General features: G+C 41.6%; 1 protein-coding gene across 1 annotated transcript in view; it reads left to right on the forward strand.

The window, feature by feature from the left end:
• The first annotated feature begins 10,007 nt into the window (after positions 1–10,007).
• The window catches only part of nalcn (sodium leak channel, non-selective), a 214,852-nt gene continuing 204,871 nt past the window's right edge, over positions 10,008–19,988 (forward strand). The window contains exon 1 of the mRNA XM_061879749.1: positions 10,008–10,157. The gene's annotated coding sequence lies outside the window, so the exon portion shown is untranslated. The remainder of the gene's footprint in view (positions 10,158–19,988) is intronic.

The following is a 19,988-nucleotide window of genomic DNA, read 5'->3' on the forward strand; positions in this document are numbered from 1 at the left end:
CCTAACTATTGTATTTTAGAATAGAATAGAATACAATAGAATAGAACAGACTTTATTTTCATTATATTTGCATAAAACGAGATTAAAGACTCCAATTTAAGGTGCGGAATTCAGGGTGTCAAATAAAAAAAATAACTTTTGTGGTTAATCACCAAAATATCGCATTAATCATATACACCCTTAGATTAATGGTGCAATTTGTTTTGACTGTACACACTTTTAGTGAGTTACCAAAGTAAATAAAGTCCATCCATCCATTTTCTACCACTTATTCCCCTTTGGGGTCGCGGGGGGCACTGGCGCCTATCTCAGCTTCAATCGGTGAGTCACCAAAATATTGTATATTAACACAGGCTTGCAAATTAAAGAGTTAAATCATGTAATTAATCACCGAAAAGATCCCATTAAACATGTACAGACTTGGATTAATCATGTAATTTGTTTTGACCGTACAAGCTTTTACCTTAATGGTCAGTGATCAGTTGTTTTTTTTGCTCCACTAATTTCGGCAGACTTTGAACTCACTGTAGTTTGTTTACATGTACAAGTTTGTGTGATGCAGCCACAGAAAGACATGTTTTATGCCACATCTTCTTTGTCTCATTTTGTCCACCAAATGTTTTATGCTGTGTGTGAATGCACAAATGTGAGCTTTGTTGATGTTATTGACTTGTTGGAGTGCTAATCAGGCTAATCATGACTAGAGAAGGTTGTTTGGATTTGGTTACATAAGTACATGATGTGCATGAGTTGAAATGGATGTATAACTAATGTTCATTGACTTGAGTTACTTTCGGTGGCTTATTATTGGTCACCGACTTGAGTTACATTCTTTGACTACCAGATGGGGACGATGTGGTAGCTATCAGACCGCTTGTTATGTGTATATAATATGACTCGCGGCCAAATTGTAGATGCAATTAGCCCGCAGGCCGTAGTTTGGACACCCCTGCTGTGTAGTGACAGCCTGTATAATACACGCAACATTCTCATTTAAATAGGCAGGTCTGCACCACCTTTGCTTCGTTATCAATTGCCCACGCAGTCTTAGTAAAGCACCTGCAACCCACCAATTAATAGTACACACAATTTAGTATTTTGGACCTTATTTGGCTCTTAATAGATCAGGCCCCAGGTGTGGGCGTTTGCAACTGGGAAATTGGTCAAAGATGATGCATCTAGTTGCTCCCTGGCGCTTTTTCAATGATGTGTGAAAATGGAAAAATATGAAAAAACACATTTTTTGTTTTACTATGGTTTCTTTCCGAGGACAAACATGACCCAAACCTTCTTATTTGTTAGAAATCCCGCTGTTTGTAGTTAACATACTTCAGCAATCCTTGAACTCACCATTGTTTGTCTATATGTACTACTTTCTCCGATGCCGCCACAGAAAGAAAGATGTGTTTCATGCCATTTTCTTGTCTCATTTTGTCCACCAAACTTTTTATGTTGTGCGTGAATGCACAAAGGTGAGCTCAGTTGATTTTAGCATATTTGGCCAATCCATGACTGCAAGCTAATCCATGCCAACTTGCTATTTAGGCTCGCTGTATGCACATATTGCATCATTATGCCACGTTTGTAGGTATATTTGAACTCATTTAATTCCCATTACTTATGTCCTCTTTGTATTTAATTTATGTTTGCATGTCTCATGACACATTATCTGTATGTAATATCGGCGGCATTTTTGATAGTTGTTTGTGTGCCATGTTGTTCCAGACCACAGCAAACGTTACCCAGCTTGCAAGGATTGTGATAAATCCATTACGAGAAGACAGCCTGCCGTTTCCTTAAACTTGGACACACACATATACACTTTTGGCCATTCTGAGCCAGTCATTTCCAGAAGTTATCTCATCCTATGAGAAGCCTCCATTTGACTAATGTTTTCCAACGTTGCAAAAATGTGTAGAATAATGATTAAAATACAACATTTCTGTCCATGAAGATTTCCGTTAGCCTTTGATAGTAGGCTAATATAGACACTTAAATCATATGTTGCCTTCATTATAACACGTATATAAATAAGGCTTTTAATTTTTTGCGGGTCCAGACAGATCTTTGTTTGTATTTTTGGTATATTTGGGTTCCCGACCCCTGTTCTAGACTGAAGTCATTGTGTGCATGTCTAATCATTGACATTCTTGGGATGCTTAGGCTGTCCTTTGAGTGCAATTACTTTCACATATGCTTGTCGTACTTTGACAGGGGCTTCACGTCTGCCATTTCCTGAATTTATTTGTCTGCTAATCTAGGTCGGAGTCCAGCCCCATCTCTGCTGTAGCTTGTTGTCCGTATGTGATTATTGGCTCTGTATGCGTTATCCTTTGGCTGACAGTCTTGAGTTCCCCTGCGAGATTGCCCGATGAAAAGCTAGTCGTCTGTTTAAGACCAGGAGTATGGGGCCTCTCAAGGCTGCCAAAGCCACGAAGGAACAGACCAGAAAACATGGCTTCCGCTCACACATTCTAGAACACAGAGTTGGACACATTTGTGGCCATTTTTTATAGTTGTAAACAGGTTAAAACCGATCCAAATAAGATATGCAAATAAGTTATAATCAAGTGACGAAGTGTATGATTGTGACCATTTCAACTTGTTCTCATTACATACTAACTTTTTAGGGGAGATGCACAGGCCCCTATTAAAATTGCTGTGATTTTTTTATTTGATACGTTTGGATGCCTTTTTGAGGCCCTTAACATGCACAAAAAGTCCCCATGTTTTGCAGGTGTTTCAGGTATGGTGACAGTTTATATACATTTTGAGGATTCTGAAAATTTCAAAAATGGCTCTCTAGCTTCAACTTTGAAAATGAGGAAAAAATATCCCCTCCTAACAGTTTCACGTATTGTGGAGAATGAATATATATTCAAGAGTTATTTCTTTATCAATAGTCATGTTCAAAGCAGCTAGTATTTTTCCATGTGTACACTTTCTGCTTTTTCCTTTGGTTCGCTCGTAAACTCTGTTTCACCTAGAAGGCGCTGGAATGTTGGGAGTATGATGTACTCCCTTTTACCTTATCTGTTTAGAACAATAAGGCTGTATTCCTTTCTGGGCGGGAGGGGGCTGTTTTCGCACTTAATAAGCTGTCTCTTTCCGTTTGATTTTCAGACCGCTTCTCGATGCTGCTATTAACGCACTGTAAGACTGGTCTCCTAAAGCTTCAGTAAAACTTGATAATATTCCTATTATGTCTTGATGGTCCTTTGTACTCAACACATATGTCATCCAAAAGAACTTGGGATTGACCAGTGACTTTTATTCCCCGAGAGGATGACTGGTCTGACGCGACAGTATCCACACAAAAATCACAGGAGACGTCTACTCAAGAAAACATACCTAAAAACTAACAGAAAATAGGACATCTTGGTTTTTCCTTGAAAAAAAGGGTCTTACTTTGACAAACTCCTGCTAGGGACAAGGTTTGCGCTGGTATCAATATTTTAGTACTGGTCCCAAAATGGGTTTCAATACTTTTCAATACTTTTCAGTACTTTTGTAAATAAAGGCGACCACAAAAGATTGCATTATTGGCTTTATTTTAACAAAAAATCTTAGGGTACATTAAACATACACTATATTGCAAAAAGTATTTGGCCACCTGCCTTGACTCACATATGAACTTGAAGTGCTATCCCATTCCTAACCCATAGGGTTCAATATGATGTCAGTCCACCTTTTGCAGCTATTACAACTTCAACTCTTCTGGAAAGGCTGTCCACAAGGTTGCGGAGTGTGTTTATAAGAATTTTCCACCATTCTTCCGAAAGCGCATTGGTGAGGTCACACACTGATGTTGGTCTAGAAGGCCTGGCTCTCAGTCACCGTTCTAATTCATCCCAACGGTGTTGTATCGGGTTCAGGCCAGTCAAGTTCATCCACACCAGACTCTGTCATCCATGTCTTTATGGACCTTGCTTTGTGCACTGATGCACTGTCATGTTGGAAGAAGAAGGGGCCCGCTCCAATCTGTTCCCAAAAGGTGGGTAGCCTGGAATTGTCCAACATTTTTTGGTATCCTGGAGCATTCAAAGTTCCTTTCACTGGAACTAAGGGACAGAGCCCAACTCCTGAAAAAAACAACCCCATACCATAATTCCTCATCAACCAAATGTCACACTGGGCACAATGCAATCCAAAATGTAGCGTTCTCCTGGCAACCTCCAAACCCAGACTCGTCCATCAGATTGCCAGATGAAAAATCGCTCCAGAAAACGCATCTTCACTGCTCTAGAGTCCAGTGGCGACGTGCTTTACACCACTGCATCTGACACTTTGCATTGGACGTGATGATGCATGGCTTGGATGCAGCTCCTCGGCCAAGGAAACCCATTCCATGAAGCTCTCTGCGTACTGTACGTGGGCTAATTGAAAGGTCACATGAAGTTTCTAGCTTTGTAGCAATTGACTGTGCAGAAAGTCAGCGACCTCTTTGCACTATGCGCTTCAGCATCCACTGACCCAATATCTGTCAGTGTACGTGGCCTACCACTTTGTGGCTGAGTTGCTGTTGTTCCCAAACTTTTCCATTTTCTTATAATAAAGCCAATGTAATTATAGTAGTATTAACTAGATACGCTATTGTACTTGGTATCATTAAAGTGGATGTTAGGTGTAGATCCACCCATGGCATTTGTCTACTTTCATGGGTGCTAGCTTGCTATTAGTGGTTAGCTATTGTATTCTTCTACGGTGTGTAGTGAAGCATGTTTAGCAGTGGCAATGTTACTTGTAAGAAACGTACTTTATTTGTCGCTATGGAGGCGAGGATTAGTGATTTAGAAGTAGCTAAAACACTGCCGACGGCGGCTGGACGTTAGCTGCTAGCTAGCTAGCCATGTCATAAAGCACCTCTTCCTGAGGGTGTTTCAGTGTTATAACTTCACCTTTATCGTTAGTTTTTAAGCCAAAATGCGTCCGTTCCTCCTTTTCTGTCTACACACTGTGTCTACTTGTAAGTTCTCCAAGTGTGTGCGCTGCCAAACATGCTCCTCTGCTCATAAACCAGCTATGTCATGACATGACGAAGCGCCATGTCGCCCGTTAAAAGAAAAAAAATGGTTAACCAATACTTTTCAAACAGAGTGTAATACCGTCTTTGAGTCATTAGTACCTTGATACTGTACTAGTACCGGTATACCCTACAACCCTACTAGGGACTTTGACCAAATGAGTTGCAGTTAAAAGTACAGGTACTGCACATAGAGGCGATGATAAATTGGGAACACATTTCACCTTTGCCATGGAATGTAGGTGTGAAACATTGCTCCGATGATTCACCACAAAACACGCAACGTTAATTAACCTGTTCACAGCCAACATTTTTGATGGTGTCGGAATTTTAGAGTTGTAGAATATGTATATATTTGGTAGGTTAATGTTTAGAATATTAAAGTTAGAGATGCTACCTCAGTAGAAGCATTTAAGTCCGATCTTAAAACTCATTTGTATACTCTAGCCTTTATATAGACCCCCCTTCTTAGACCAGTTGATCTGCCGTTTCTTTTCTTTTCTACTCTGCCCCCCTCTCCCTTGTGGAAGGGGGGGGAGGCGGGACCACAGGTTCAGTGACCATGGATAAAGTGCTGGCTGTCCAGAGTCGGGACCCGCGGTGGACCGCTCGCCTGTGCATCGGCTGGGGACAAATCTGCGCTGCTGACCTGTCTCCGCTTGGGATGGTCTCCTGCTGGTCCCACTATGGACTGGACTCTCACTATTATGTTAGATCCAGTGTGGACTGGACTTTCACAATATTATGCTAGACACAATTGACGTCCATTGCACCAGTCTCCTCTAGAGAGGGGGTTTGAGTTTTTCCTCGTGCTGATGTGGGATCTGAACCGAGGATGTCGTTGTGGCTTGTGCAGCCCTTTGAGACGCTTGTGATTTAGGGCTACAGTTGTGATCAAAATTATTCAACCCCCACACAATTTTGGTGTTTTAGCAAGTTGGACATTTATTCCATATTTTGTTTATAGTCGTATAAAATAAAGATGCATTAAATAGAAAAATGCAACTTGAATTACAACATTATATTTTGGCCAAAGGTGAACAAATTAACCTTTTAATAGGGACCCAAACAAGTTCTGCATCAAATATTGAACGAGCAAAGCTTATATAACTTTATAGTAACATGCAAAAGTTGAGTTTTAAATAATAATGATAATAATAAAAAAATATCAATGGTATATCAAATATAATTTAAATAAAAATAGAATGCCTCTTTTCTATTTGCAGCCCTCTGAGGTAAATATCAAAATGAACTTTTTCCACAGCCCAATAATACATTTGAAAATAAAATAACAATAATGAATGAATCAAACATTCAAGCCTTGAAGTAGCAAGAGAAAGTGCATGAATAAAACGTTAATTATTGCTCGGGGGAGCAGGGGGGTGTATATTGTAGCGTCCCGGAAGAGTTAGTGCTGCAAGGGGTTCTGGGTATTTGTTCTGTTGAGTTACAGTGAGGATGTTCTCCTGAAATGTGTTTGTTAATCTTGTTTGGTGTGGGTTCACAGCGTGGCGCATATTTGTAACAGTGTTAAGGTTGTTTATAAGGCCACCCTCAGTGTGACCTGTATGGCTGTTGACCAAGTATGCTTGGCATTCACTTGTGTGCGTGTGTGTGTAAAAGCCGCATATATTATGTGACTGGGTTGGCACGTTATTTCTATGTCGGAAAAGCGGACGTGACGACAGGTTGCCGAGGACGCTAAAGGCAGTGCCGTTAAGGCGCGCCCCCAATATTGTTGTCCGGGTGGAAATCGGCAGAAATTCCGGAGAATGGTTGCCTCGGGAGATTTTCAGGAGGGGCACTGAAATTTTGTAGTCCGGGAAAATCGGGAGGGTTGGCAAGTATGAGTATTAGCGGAGAATGCGCTGTATAATACAGGCGGGCCAGCTCTAATGTTAATTTCATATTTCCTCAAGGACCAAATGAAATTAGACGGCGGGCCAACATTGACCCGCGGGCCAGATTTTGACACTTATGGTATAGAACAGGGGTCTCAGACATGCGGCCTCTCGGGATGTTATTTTGTGGCCGCCACCTTAATATGAAACTTTAATGTTAGTGCGGCCCGAGAGTTTTGTATGAATGACGCTTGACAGCGTTGTGTTATTTGGTTCCAAAATGGCTCTTTCAACATTCTGGGTTGCCTACCCCTGCGTTAGTGGAAAAGCGGCTAATGAGTGAAAGCGACATACTGTAGATGTTGCTAGGGAAACGAGGGTTTTCTTACGTGCCTGGCTGCAGTCCCACCGCGACACCTGTCCGTCATTAATAACAGTCCCCAATAACCTGGATCAATTCAAACCGTTATTTGTTTTTTTTTTATTGTTTAAGTTGCATTGCCTCACACGATGAACACTACATATATTTCTATATGATGCCAGATCACACTCTTTTTTGCGCTCGCTATCCCGGTACTATTATCCACTGACCGCCATGTTGCTGTAGGGAAGAAAAGCGGAACTACACACATTGCGGTAATAACATTATTTTTCGTGCGTCGGCTAAATACAGATATATTCCACAACCCCAAACATGTCCTTTTCAAAGCCTGCAGTGAAGAAAAAGGTTATTGATGAGTAAAGACAATTCCAGGAAAAGTGGGAGATGCAACATTTCTTTGTTGAGCACATGGACACCATGACGTGTCTTATTTGCACATAGAAAGTTGCAGTGCACAAGGAATATAATTTGAAATGTCATTATACAATTAGACATGCTGAGAGGAGTATGCAAAAAAATCTTTAGGACATCTTTTCTTGCAGCCCAGCCTCACCCACACTCTGCATCCAGTGGCCCACAGGTAAATTAAGTTTGAGACCCCTGGTATAGAAGGAGGGTACATTTGAATTTAAACTTACTTAAAGGCCTACTGAAATGAGATTTTCTTATTCAAACGGGGATAGCAGGTCCATTCTATGTGTCATACTTGATCATTTCGCGATATTGCCATATTTTTGCTGAAAGGATTTAGTAGAGAACATCCACGATAAATTTGGCAGCTTTTGGTCGCTAACAGAAAAGTCCTGCCTTTACCGGAAGTCGCAGACGATGACGTCACTCGTTGAGGGCTCCTCACATCCTCACATTGTTTTTAATGGGAGCCTTAAACAAAAAGAGCTATTCGGACAAAGAAAACGACAATTTCCCCATTAACTTGAGCAAGGAAGAAAGATTCGTGTTTGAGTATATTGATAGCGACGGACTAGAAAAAAGAAAAAAAAATCAAGTTAAAAAAAAACGTGATTGCATTGGGACAGATTCAGATGTTTTTAGACACATTTACTAGTATGATTCTGGGAAATCCCTTATCTTTCTATTGTGTTGCTAGTGTTTTAGTGAGTTTAATAGTACCTGATAGTCGGAAGAGTGTATCCACGGGTGTCTTGAGGCCAGTGTCTGATGTAAGTCGACGGCAGCTGTATGGACGGCACAAGCTCAGCTGATCTCTGGTAAGTGGCGACTTTTTACCACAATTTTCTCACCGAAAACTGCTGGTTGACATTTGGTCGGGAACCATGTTCGCTTGACCGCTCTGATCCATAGGAAAACTTCACCTCCGGGAATTTTAAATAAGGAATCACCGTGTGTTTGTGTGGCTAAAGGCTAAAGCTTCCCAACTCCATCTTTCTACTTTGACTTCTCCATTATTAATTGAACAAATTGCAAATGATTCAGCAACACAGATGTCCAGAATACTGTGTAATTATGCGGTTGAAGCAGACGACTTTTAGCTGTGTGTGTGTGCAGCCAGCGCTAATATTTCCCAACAGTCTGGGACGTCACGCGCACACGTCATCATTTCGCGACGTTTTCAAGAAGAAACTCCCGGGAAATATAAAATTGCAATTTAGTAAACTAAAAAGGCCGTATTGGCATGTGTTGCAATGTTAATATTTCATCATTGATATATAAACTATCAGACTGCGTGGTGGGTAGTAGTGGGGTTCAGTAGGCCTTTAGAAAACTAAATATGCGGGATTCCAGGAGAATATTTTAGTAGGGTAATTAATGATGTAAAATGCTTAATTTGTATCTCGAGTTTAAATTTTGCACTACATCAGAGTCCGCGAATCCTGGTCTGAGTTAGTGATGGGATCGGCAGTTCTTTTGACTGTACTGAATCACTAGAATCAGTTCCTTAAATTGATTCGTTCAAAAAATGTGTTCACCGGATCACTTCTGCAGCAGCAGTTCTGTGTGCAGGTCAGCGAATCATGAGTCAGTCAGTAACAGCTTCCCCAGCGGCAGATCTCGGTGTGTGTCAGTTCGCGAACGACACAAGCCCTCAGCACCCAATGAACGACGCGCAAAGTGACTGAACGAGATCTTCAATGTGACGTCATCCTTTGCGACACAGTCAGTTCTCTGTGTCAGTAGGTTCGCGAATCACGAGTACTGATTCTGAATGAGTGAGTGAGTGCAGCGCGAACGTGATGCACGTGATTCACTCAGCGACAACCAGAAAGTTCTTGTAGGTTCATGAAGCAAGCCTGAATCATTCAGCTACAGTTCTGTGGGCCAGAGGGCGACAGACGTGAATCGCTCTCTGCAAAAACAAATATTGAATTAAGAACATATGCCAACATAAAAACTAAATATTCTGTAGCAAAGAAAATGTAAACTTAAATATGCAAACAAAAAGAAAATAAATACAAAACAAATAAATTAAGAGCCAGAAATGCCAACATAAAAACTAAACGTTCTGTAGCCTACGTTTAAAAATATAACAAAGAAAAGATCAAAATAACACGAAAGCAATGTCGTTCACTGAATGATTCATGTCGTGGTCACAGAATGCGCCAGTTCCACTCACACCGGCATGGTCGCGGCGGAGCTCAACTGAACTGAGAAAGGAACGAATCAGTTCATGAAGTGATTCGGTTCAGTACGTTCACTCAAAAGATTCGTTCGTTCGAACGAATCGTTCGCGAACGACACAACACTACTCTGAGTCCGCGAATCCTCTGTTACCATGGAGACGGTCGCGCGCCTGTTGCAGCTGCTGCTGCTGAAGAGATTGCAGGTTGCGCGCGCAGGCTCATCTCCCCCCACACACACAGGAGGAAAACAGCTGATGTCGGGGGACAAGATGGGACCCGGTCGATAAGAAAAATAACTAAAAACACCTCCTGTAAGTCATATCATTTGCTTCCAAATACTGCACGACGTCCAATGGTGATAGAGTGTTTATTTTTGGATGTGTGCGCGCGAGGCATCCCCACTTGCTAGCTTGTCGTGCTGCGGAAGTGATATAGCATCCTCCGGAGCAGGCCGTGACTCGACATAATGACGTGTTTTTGTTATAAATATCACATGTCACCGCTGGCAGGTTGAATGAAAGTTTCCATAACCGTCTTTCCATTACATTTGTTCTCCATTATATGAGGTGTTTATCTTATTTTTAAGCAATTGTAGCGCCCCAGCTAATGCGTTTCCATAGTAACCTTGGCTGCTCTGCTGTCATTCGGGTTTATCAAATCTCATTTATGATAGTGTGCACCTTGTTGTTTAACACTGATACAGGACAGCTTCTGAATAGTACATGGCTAATACTTGTATGGCGCTTTTCTACCTTTTTAAAGGCCTACTGAAATGAGATTCTCTTATTTAAAAGGGGATAGCTGGTCCATTCTATGTGTCATACTTGATCATTTCGCGATATTGCCATATTTTTGCTGAAAGGATTTCGTAGAGAACACAGACGATAAAGTTTGAAACTTTTGTTCGCTAATAAAAAAGCCTTGCCTTTACAGGAAGTCGCAGAAGATGACGTCACCCGTGTGAGGGCTCCTCACATCCTCACATTGTTTATAATGGGAGCCTCCAACAAAAAGAGCTATTCGGACCGAGACAACGACAATTTCCCCATTAATTTGAGCGAGGATGAAAGATTCGTGTTTGAGGATATTGATAGCGACGGACTAGAAAAAAAAAAAACGCGATTGTATTGGGACGGATTCAGATGTTTTTAGACACATTTACGAGGTTAATTCTGGGAAATCCGTTATCTTTCTTTTGTGTTGCTAGTGCTTTAGTGAGTTTAATATTACCTGATAGACGGAAGGGTGTCTCCACGGGTGTCTTGCTGCGCAGTGTCTCAGGGGAGTCGACGGCAGCTATGGACGGCACAAGCTCAGCTTTTCTCCGGTAAGAACTGACTTTTTAACCACCGAAACGTGCTGGTTGACATGTGGTCGGGATTCATGTTGGCTTGACCGCGCTCTTTTCCATGGAAAAGTTTCACCTGCAGGAATTTTAAACAAGGAATCACCGTGGGTTTGTGTGGCTAAAGGCTAAAGCTTCCCAACTCCATTTTTCTACTGTGACTTCTCCAATATTAATTGAACAAATTGCAAAAGATTCAGCAACACAGATGTCCAAAAAACTGTATAATTATGCCGTTAAAGCAGACGGCATTTAGCTGTGTGTGTGCGCAGCGCTCATACTTCCTTAAAAACCCGTGACGTCTTGCGTACACGTCATCATTACACGACGTTTCAAAGACGAAACTCCCGGGAAATTTAGAATTGGTATTTAGTAAACTAAAAGTCAAAGTTAAAAGCACCAATGATTGTCACACACATACTAGATGTGGCGAAATTATTCTCTGCATTTGACCCATCACCCTTGATCACCCCCTGGGAGGTGAGGGGAGCAGTGGGCCGCAGCGGAGTCATTTATGGTGATTTAACCTCCAATTCCAACCTTTAATGCTGAGTGCCAAGCAGGGAGGTAATGGGTCCCATTTTTATAGTCTTTGGTATGACTCGACATAATGGCGTATTGGCATGTGTTGCAATGTTAATATTTCATCATTGATATATAAACTATCAGACTGCGTGGTGGGTAGTAGTGGGTTTCAGTAGGCCTTTAAGGAACTCAAAGCGCTTTGACACTATTTCCACATTCACCCATTCACACACACATTCACAGACTGATGGCGGGAGCTGCCATGCAAGGCGCTAGCTAACCAGGACTCATCAGGAGCAAGGGTGAAGTGTCTTGCTCAAGGACACAACGGACGTGACTAGGTTGGTAGAAGGTGGGGATTGGACCAGGAACCTTCAGGTTGCTGGCACAGCCACTCCTTCAACCGCGCCACGCCGTCCCCTTCTGCATTATGTCCTCACATCCTGCATGCAGCGTGCAGATTGTTTGATTGATTGATTGAAACTCCCACTTCCAAAGACATGCACCTGGGGATAGGTTGATTGGCAACACTAAATTGGCCCTAGTGTGTGAATGTGAGTGTGAATGTTGTCTGTCTATCTGTGTTGGCCCTGCGGTGTTGTGGCGACTTGTCCAGGGTGTACCCCGCCTTCCGCCCGATTGTTGCTGAGATAGGCACCAGCGCCCCCCGCAACCCCAAAGGGAATAAGCGGTAGAAAATGGATGGATGGATAGATGATTGAAACTTGTATTAGTAGATTGTAGGGCTGGGCGATATGGCCTTTTTTTAATATCTCGATATTTTCAGGCCATATCGCGATACACGATATACCTTATTTCGTTGAATTGCCGCAGGGCATATAGTATCCGCCTGCCTTGAATTACTTCCCCAAATAATTGGCGCATGCTTAGTATTACCGCCTGATCAAACTCGTGCCGTCACGAGTGACACTTCCCCTGTCATCATTGTCAAAATGGAGGAGGCTGATTTCTATACCGGTAATTTGAAATCGCATAAAGCATAGGTGTCTAACTGGCCCGCGGGCCAATGTTGGCCCGCCGTCTAATTTAATTTGGCCCTTGAGGCAATATGAAATTACCATTAGAGCTAGCCCGCCGGTATTATACAGCGCATTCACCGCTAATACTCATACTTGCCAACCCTCCCGATTTTCCCGGACTCCAAAATTTCACTGTCCCTCCCGAAAATCTTCCGAGGCAACCATTCTTCCGAATTTTTCCCGATTTTCACCCGGACAACAACATTGGGGGCGTGCCTTAACGGCACTGCCTTTAGCGTCCTCTACAACCTGCCGACATAGAAATAGCGTGCCAACCCACTCACATAATATATGCGGCTTTTACACGCACACAAGTGAATGCCACACATACTTGGTCAACAGCCATACTGAAGGTGGCCATATAAACAACTTTAACACTGTTACAAATATGCGCCACACAGTGAACCCACACCAAACAAGATTGACAAACACATTTCGGGAGAACATCCTCACTGTAACACAACAGAACAAATACCCAGAAACCCTTGCAGCACTAACTATTCCGGGATGCTACAATATACACCACCCTGCTCCCCCAAGCAATAATTAACTTTTTGTTCATGCACTTTCTCTTGCTACTTCAAGGCTTGAATGTTTGATTAATTCAATATTGTTATTTTATTTTCAAATGTATTATTAGGCTGTGGAAAAAGTTTATTTTGATATTTACCTCAGAGGGCTGCAAATAGAAAAGAGGCATTCGATTTTTATTTAAATTTTAATTGATATACCATTGATATTTTTATTATTATTATTATTTTTATTATTTAAAACTCAATTTTTGCATGTCACTATAAAGTTATATAAGCCTTGCTTGTTCAATATTCAATGCAAAACTTGTTTGGGTCCCTATTAAAAGGTTAATTTGGTTTTGTTCAGTTTTAAATTTTGGCCCACTCTGTATCTGAGTTTGACACCCTTGGCTTAAAGGGAAGAAGATTAAGAGCTATTCAGTAGGATTTAAGGTCCAAGCTTACATCACACTCAAATTTTTACTGCATACCTTTGGTAAGTGCCGGAGTCAGAAGAGGTTTTAAAATAATCAGCGCATGCTTACTTTTACCACATGCCTTTGGTAAGCGCAGGAGTGAGAAGAGGTTTTAAATTAATTAGCGAGCCGGCAGCAATTCACGGAAATACGGTATATCTCGATAATTTGCCTTGGCATTGAATGAACACTTGATGCATATAATCATAGCAGTGTAATGATTCTATGTGTCTACATTAAAACATTGTTGTTCATACTGCATTAATATATGCTACTTTTAAACTTTCATGCAGAGAAGGAAATCACAATTAAGTCAATTGACCAAAAATGTATTTATTAAACAGTTATTAAGCAATGGCACAAACATTCATGTCATTTCAAAAACAGAAAGTGCAAGATTGTCAGAGACATTTTAAGTGTCAAATATAAATTAGCTGCTTAATAGGAAATCAAATAGTATTCGTCCTTCGCTATGTGGTAGGTTACTACGGACGTTATGAAATTCTCTTCATTCTCTAGCAATTGACTTTTCAAATGATGCTACATGTTAGCAGTGATACTACTTTTTATAGCAACGCTTTTGGCCCACATTTGACAAATTACGGTTGTCTGTTCGACATATTCCCACACAAAGCCAAACCACCGCCAGACGATGGACCCCCTGCTGTTTTTCTTGGGAATTAATTCTTCCTTCATTCGCACCTTCTTCCTCTCGTATTACCACTCGCACGGCTCTGCTACCATCACAGCTAACGTTACCCATGCTGCTACCTCTCTGCTGGGCGAGGGTCTATGATGTTGCACGTGTAACAGTATGTGACGTATGTAAAAAGGTGCGCCTTCTTGTCTGTGAGGAGGAAACACAGGAAAGAGCGAGAAGAGCCTGTAGCGCAGGGGTTGGCAACCCGCGGCTCCGGAGCCGTACGCGACTCTTTGACCACTCTGATGTGGCTCAGCCGCATACTTGCCGACCACCTGGAAAAGTCCGGTAGATTTCCAAATATCAGTGTCTCTATCAGAAATCTCCCGGGTAAATATTTTTCGATTTTCACCCAGACATCAGCTTTGAGGGCGTGCCGTGATGACAATGCCTCTAACACCCTTTCTACATGTCATCGCACCAGGATTTGCACCATGCTATCTGCGTGCCGGCCGGTCGATCACGTTTTGGATGCGGCCTCTATCTGAACACATACGTTACTGCAAGGCATAGTTGCTCAACAGCCATACAGGTCACACTGAGGGTTGTGATATAAACAACTTTAACACTCTTACTAATATGCGCCACACTGTGAACCCACACCAAACAAGAATGACAAACACATTTTGGGAGAATATCCTCACTATTACACAGCATAAACACGTCAGAACAAATACCCAGAATCTCATGTATCCCTGACTATTCCTGGGTACATTATACACCCCCGCCCCCCCAACCCTGCCCACTTTAACTGACGCACGGGGGGTTGGTGGTAGCTGGGTGTATAATGTAGCCCGAAAGAGTCAGGGATACATGGGATTCTGGGTATTTGTTCCATCGTGTTTGTGTTTTATAGTGCAGATGTTCTCCTGAAATGTGTTTGTCATTCTTGTTTGGCGTGGGTTCACAGTGTGGCGCATATTAGTAAGAGTGCTAAAGTTTAAACGGCCACCCTCAGTGTGACCTGTATTGCTGTTGACTAAGGATGCCTTGCAGTCTCTTATGTGTGTCTGCAATAGCCTCGTCAAGCAATTCATTGGGCTGGCAAGCTATTTGTACGAGCTGTAGAGGGCGCTAGCGGTAGTGCCATCATTGTACGCCCTTATTATTGTTCTTTGGGTGAACACCAGCTTACATTCGAGAGAATAATTACTCTGAAAATTCGGGAGTCTCCCTGGAAAATTGGGAGGGTTGGCAGGTGTGACGCTGACAAGCGGCATTCATAAAAAACTTGCGGGCCGCACTAACATTACATTTTCATATTAAGGAGCATGCCGCATGTCTGAGACCCCCGGTTTAAACATAGCACAAAGCAAAAAAAAACTCTGTATGCAGTATTATTTCATTATAAATTTCAAAAGAGTTATGTGGCTCCCATTGTTTTCTTTACTTTGTGAAACGGGTCAAAATGGCTCTTTGAGTGGTAAAGGTTGCCAACCCCTGCTGTAGTGTAATGCCCGCAGCTAAAAGCAACTGCGTGAGAACGTATACTCGAATATCACGATATAGTCCTTTTCTATATTGCACAGAGACAAACCCACGCTATATCGTGTATATCGATATATCGCCCAGCCCTAGTAGATTGCACAGTACTGTACATATTCCGTAAAATTGACCACTAAATGGTAACACCCGAATAAGTTTTTCAACTTGTTTAATTCAGGGTCCACGTTAATCATGGTACAATCAATCAATCAATCAATGTTTATTTGTACAGCCCTAAATCACAAGTGTCTCAAAGGGCTGCACAAGCCACAACGACATCCTCGGTTCAGATCCCACATCAGGGCAAGGAAAAACTCAACCCAGTGGGATGACAATGAGAAACCATGGAGAGGACTGCAGATGTGGGTGACACACAACCCCCCCTAGAGGAGACTGGTGCAATGGCCGTCAAGTGGGTCTAGCATAATATTGTGAAAGTCCAGTACATAGTGCAGGGGTCGGGAACCTTTTTGGCTGAGAGAGCCATGATAGCCAAATATTTTAAAATGTATTTCCGTGAGAGCCGTAAAATATGTTTTTAAAACTGAATCCAACTAAATAAGTATAATAAGTATTTTATTCTTTTTAATAACATTGTTATTCTGAAGCTAACCAATAATAAATAAAAGATGTCTTACCGTTAATTTTAACACTGTGATTACCAGCGGAATTATTCATTACCTATCGTGCTAAGATTTATCTGAGAGCCAGATGCAGTCATCAAAAGAACCACATCTAGCTTGAGAGGCATAGGTTCCCTACCCCTGCCATAGTGGATCTAACATAATAGTGAGAGTCCAGTCCATAGTGTGGCCAGCAGGAGACTATCCCGAGCGGAGACAGGTCAGAAGCGCAGATTTGTCTCCAGCCAATGCACAGGCGAGCGGTCCACCCCGGGTCCCGACTCTAGACGGCCAACACTTTATCCATGGCCACTGAACCTGTGTCCCCCCCTCCACAAGAGAGAGGGGGGCAGAGCAGAAAGGAAAGTCACGGCAGATCAACTGGTCTAAAAAGGGGGGTCTATTTAAAGCAGGGGTCTCAAACTCAATTTACCTGGGGGCCACTGGATGCAGAAACTGGGTGAGGCTGGGCCGCAAGAAAATATTTCTTAAAAAATCTAACATGCACTTTTTAATGAATTCACCTTCTATGCGTGGCTTGCCAACACTCACGATATTTCCGGGAGACTTTCAGTGCACCGCCCGACAATCTACCGGTGCAACCATTCTCCCGGATTTGTCCCAATTTTCACCCGGCCGACATTATTATGGGCTGCCATGACTGCACTGCCTTTAACGACCTCTACAACAGTTGTTCTCAACCTTTTTTCACTGTGAACTGTGAACATTTTTTTTAATTCAAGTACCCCCTAATCAGAGCAAAGCATTTTTGGTTGTAAAAAAAGAGATAAAGAAGTAAAATACAGCAGTATGTCATCAGTTTCTGATTTATTAAATTGTTTAACAGTGCAAAATATTGCTCATGTCATTTGTAGTGGTCTTTCTTGAATTATTTGGAAAAAAAGATAAAAATAACTAAAAAACTTGTTGAAAAATAAACAAGTGATTCAATTATAAATAACGATTTATATACATAGAAGTAATCATCAACTTAAAGTGCCTTCTTTGGAGATTGTTATAGAGATCCATCTGGATTCATCAACTTAATTCTAAACATTTCATCACAAAAAATGAAATCTTCAACATCAATATTTATGGAACATGTCCATAAAAAGTCTAGCTGTCCACACTGAGTGTTGGATTGTTGTATTTTTTTTTCATAGTTTATGAACTTACATTCATATTTTGTTGAAGTATTATTCAATGTATATACTTATAAAGGATTTATGAACCGCTGCTATTTCTTTTAGAATATTTTTGTTAAATCTCACTTGTCCCTTGGCATACCTTGAAGTACCCCCAGCGGTACGCGTTCCCCCGAAAAGAGAACTAGGGCTTTACAACTTGTCATCATGCGCGCTTTTACATCACACGACCAACGTGACTGCTCTGTAACATGCTGTATGAGACTTGTGTAGGACAACATAAGTGGCTGCAAGACGTACTTGGTCAACAGCCACACAGGTCACACTGAGGGTGGCTGTATAAACAACTTTAAGACTGTTACAAATATGCGCCACACTTTGAACTCACACTAAACAAGAATGACAAACACATTTTGGGAGAACATCCACACCCTAACACAACTTAAACACAAGAAAACAAATACACAGAACACCTTGGAGCCCTAAGTCTCCTGGGCTAAAATATACTCCACCTCAACCGACGCAAGTAGGGAGGGTTGGGGGTGGGAGGTGGTGGTAGCGGGGGGGTGTATATTGTAGCCCAGAAAAGTTATGGCTGAATGGGATTCTGGGTATTTGTTCTGTTGTGTTTATGTTGTGTTACGGTGCTGATGTTCTCCCAAAATGTGTTTGTCATTCTTGTTTGGTGTGGGTTCACAGTCTGGCACATATTTATAACAGTTTTAAAGTTTTTTTACGGCCACCCTCAGTGTGACCTGTGTAGCTGTTGATCAAATATGTCTTGTCACAGCACACGAGCGCACGGCTAGATGCAACATATAACTGGGCTTGCACGCTCTCTGAACAGGATGTAGAAGGCGCTAAAAACAGTGCCATCATTGCGCTCCCTTAATAATTTTGATTGGATATAAATCGACAGGAATTTCGAGAGAATGCATATCCTGAAATTCAGGGGTCTCACGGGAAAATTGGGAATGTTGGCAAGTATGACGCTGTCAAGCGCCGTTCATATTAAACTTGCGGGCCGCACCAACGTTAAATTGTCATATCAAAGTGCGGGCCGCAAAATAAAGTCTCGCGGTACGCTATTGGCCCGCGGGCCGCATGTTTGAGACCCCTGATTTAAAGGCTACAGTATACAAATTAATTTTAAGATGGGACTTAAATATTTCTACTGAGGTCGCATCTCTAACTGTTACCGGGAGGGCATTCCAGATTACTGGAGCCCGAATAGAAAATGCTCTATAGCCCACAGACTTTTTTTGGGCTCCGGGAATCTCTAAAAATATACAAATATATACTATCAGTATAAAACAGTCATCACACAAGTTAATCATCAGAGTATACACATGGAATTATTTACATTATTTACAATCTTGGGGGTGGGATGTGGAGGGGGTTGGGGCGGGGTGGTTAGGTTTGGTTGATATCAGCACTTCAGTCATCAAAAATTCAATCATCTGAGAAATGGATTTTGAAACAGTGTAGGTCTGACTTGGTAGGATATGTACAGCAGCCAGTGAACATAAACACAGGAAAACACCAAAAAACTCAAAATAAGTCATGACGGGTCGTGACATTACACCTACTTTGATACAAGAGCTATAGTTTTGCATGCTTGGTTATGGTTTAAATTCATATCCAACAATTGTGAGAACGACTTTATATTGTCAAGATCGACTACTGAGTGATTTCTGCTTGTGGTGTGCGTCAGGATTTTTTCAATGAAAGAAAAGTGCCTTGGTTTGAAAAAGGTTGAAAAACACCGGTTTATACTATTCATCTGAGTGCAGATATGGCAAAATGATCATGATTACCATATTTTCTGGACTATAAGCAGCTACTTTTTTCTCAAGCTTTGAACCCTGAGGCTTATAAAAACAATGCAGCTAATATATGGATTTTTCTTTGCCAATGGCCCTAATCTTTTTTTGTTCAACAAATAGTTTTCATATAACACCGAAGGTGACACTAAAAAGGTGTGTTATTGTTTGTGCTGTGGTGCAATCTTTTAGATGACTTCGCTCACTGTATGTCAGGGGTTGGCACCCAAAATGTTAAAAGAGCCATATTGGACCAAAAATACAGCAAAAAAAAAAAATCTGTCTGGAGCCGCAAAAAATCAAAAGCTTTATATAAGTGTTATAATGAAGGCAACACATGATGTGTCTATATTAGCTATATTAGCCAACTATCAAAGGCTGATGCAAATCTTCGTTGACAGAACTGCTGTATTTTAATTTTTATTCCACCGATTTTTGTAAAGATGGAGAACAAAATCAGCCGTAGAA

This window comes from Nerophis ophidion, linkage group LG19 (assembly GCF_033978795.1).
Source record: "Nerophis ophidion isolate RoL-2023_Sa linkage group LG19, RoL_Noph_v1.0, whole genome shotgun sequence".
Lineage (NCBI taxonomy): Eukaryota > Metazoa > Chordata > Actinopteri > Syngnathiformes > Syngnathidae > Nerophis > Nerophis ophidion.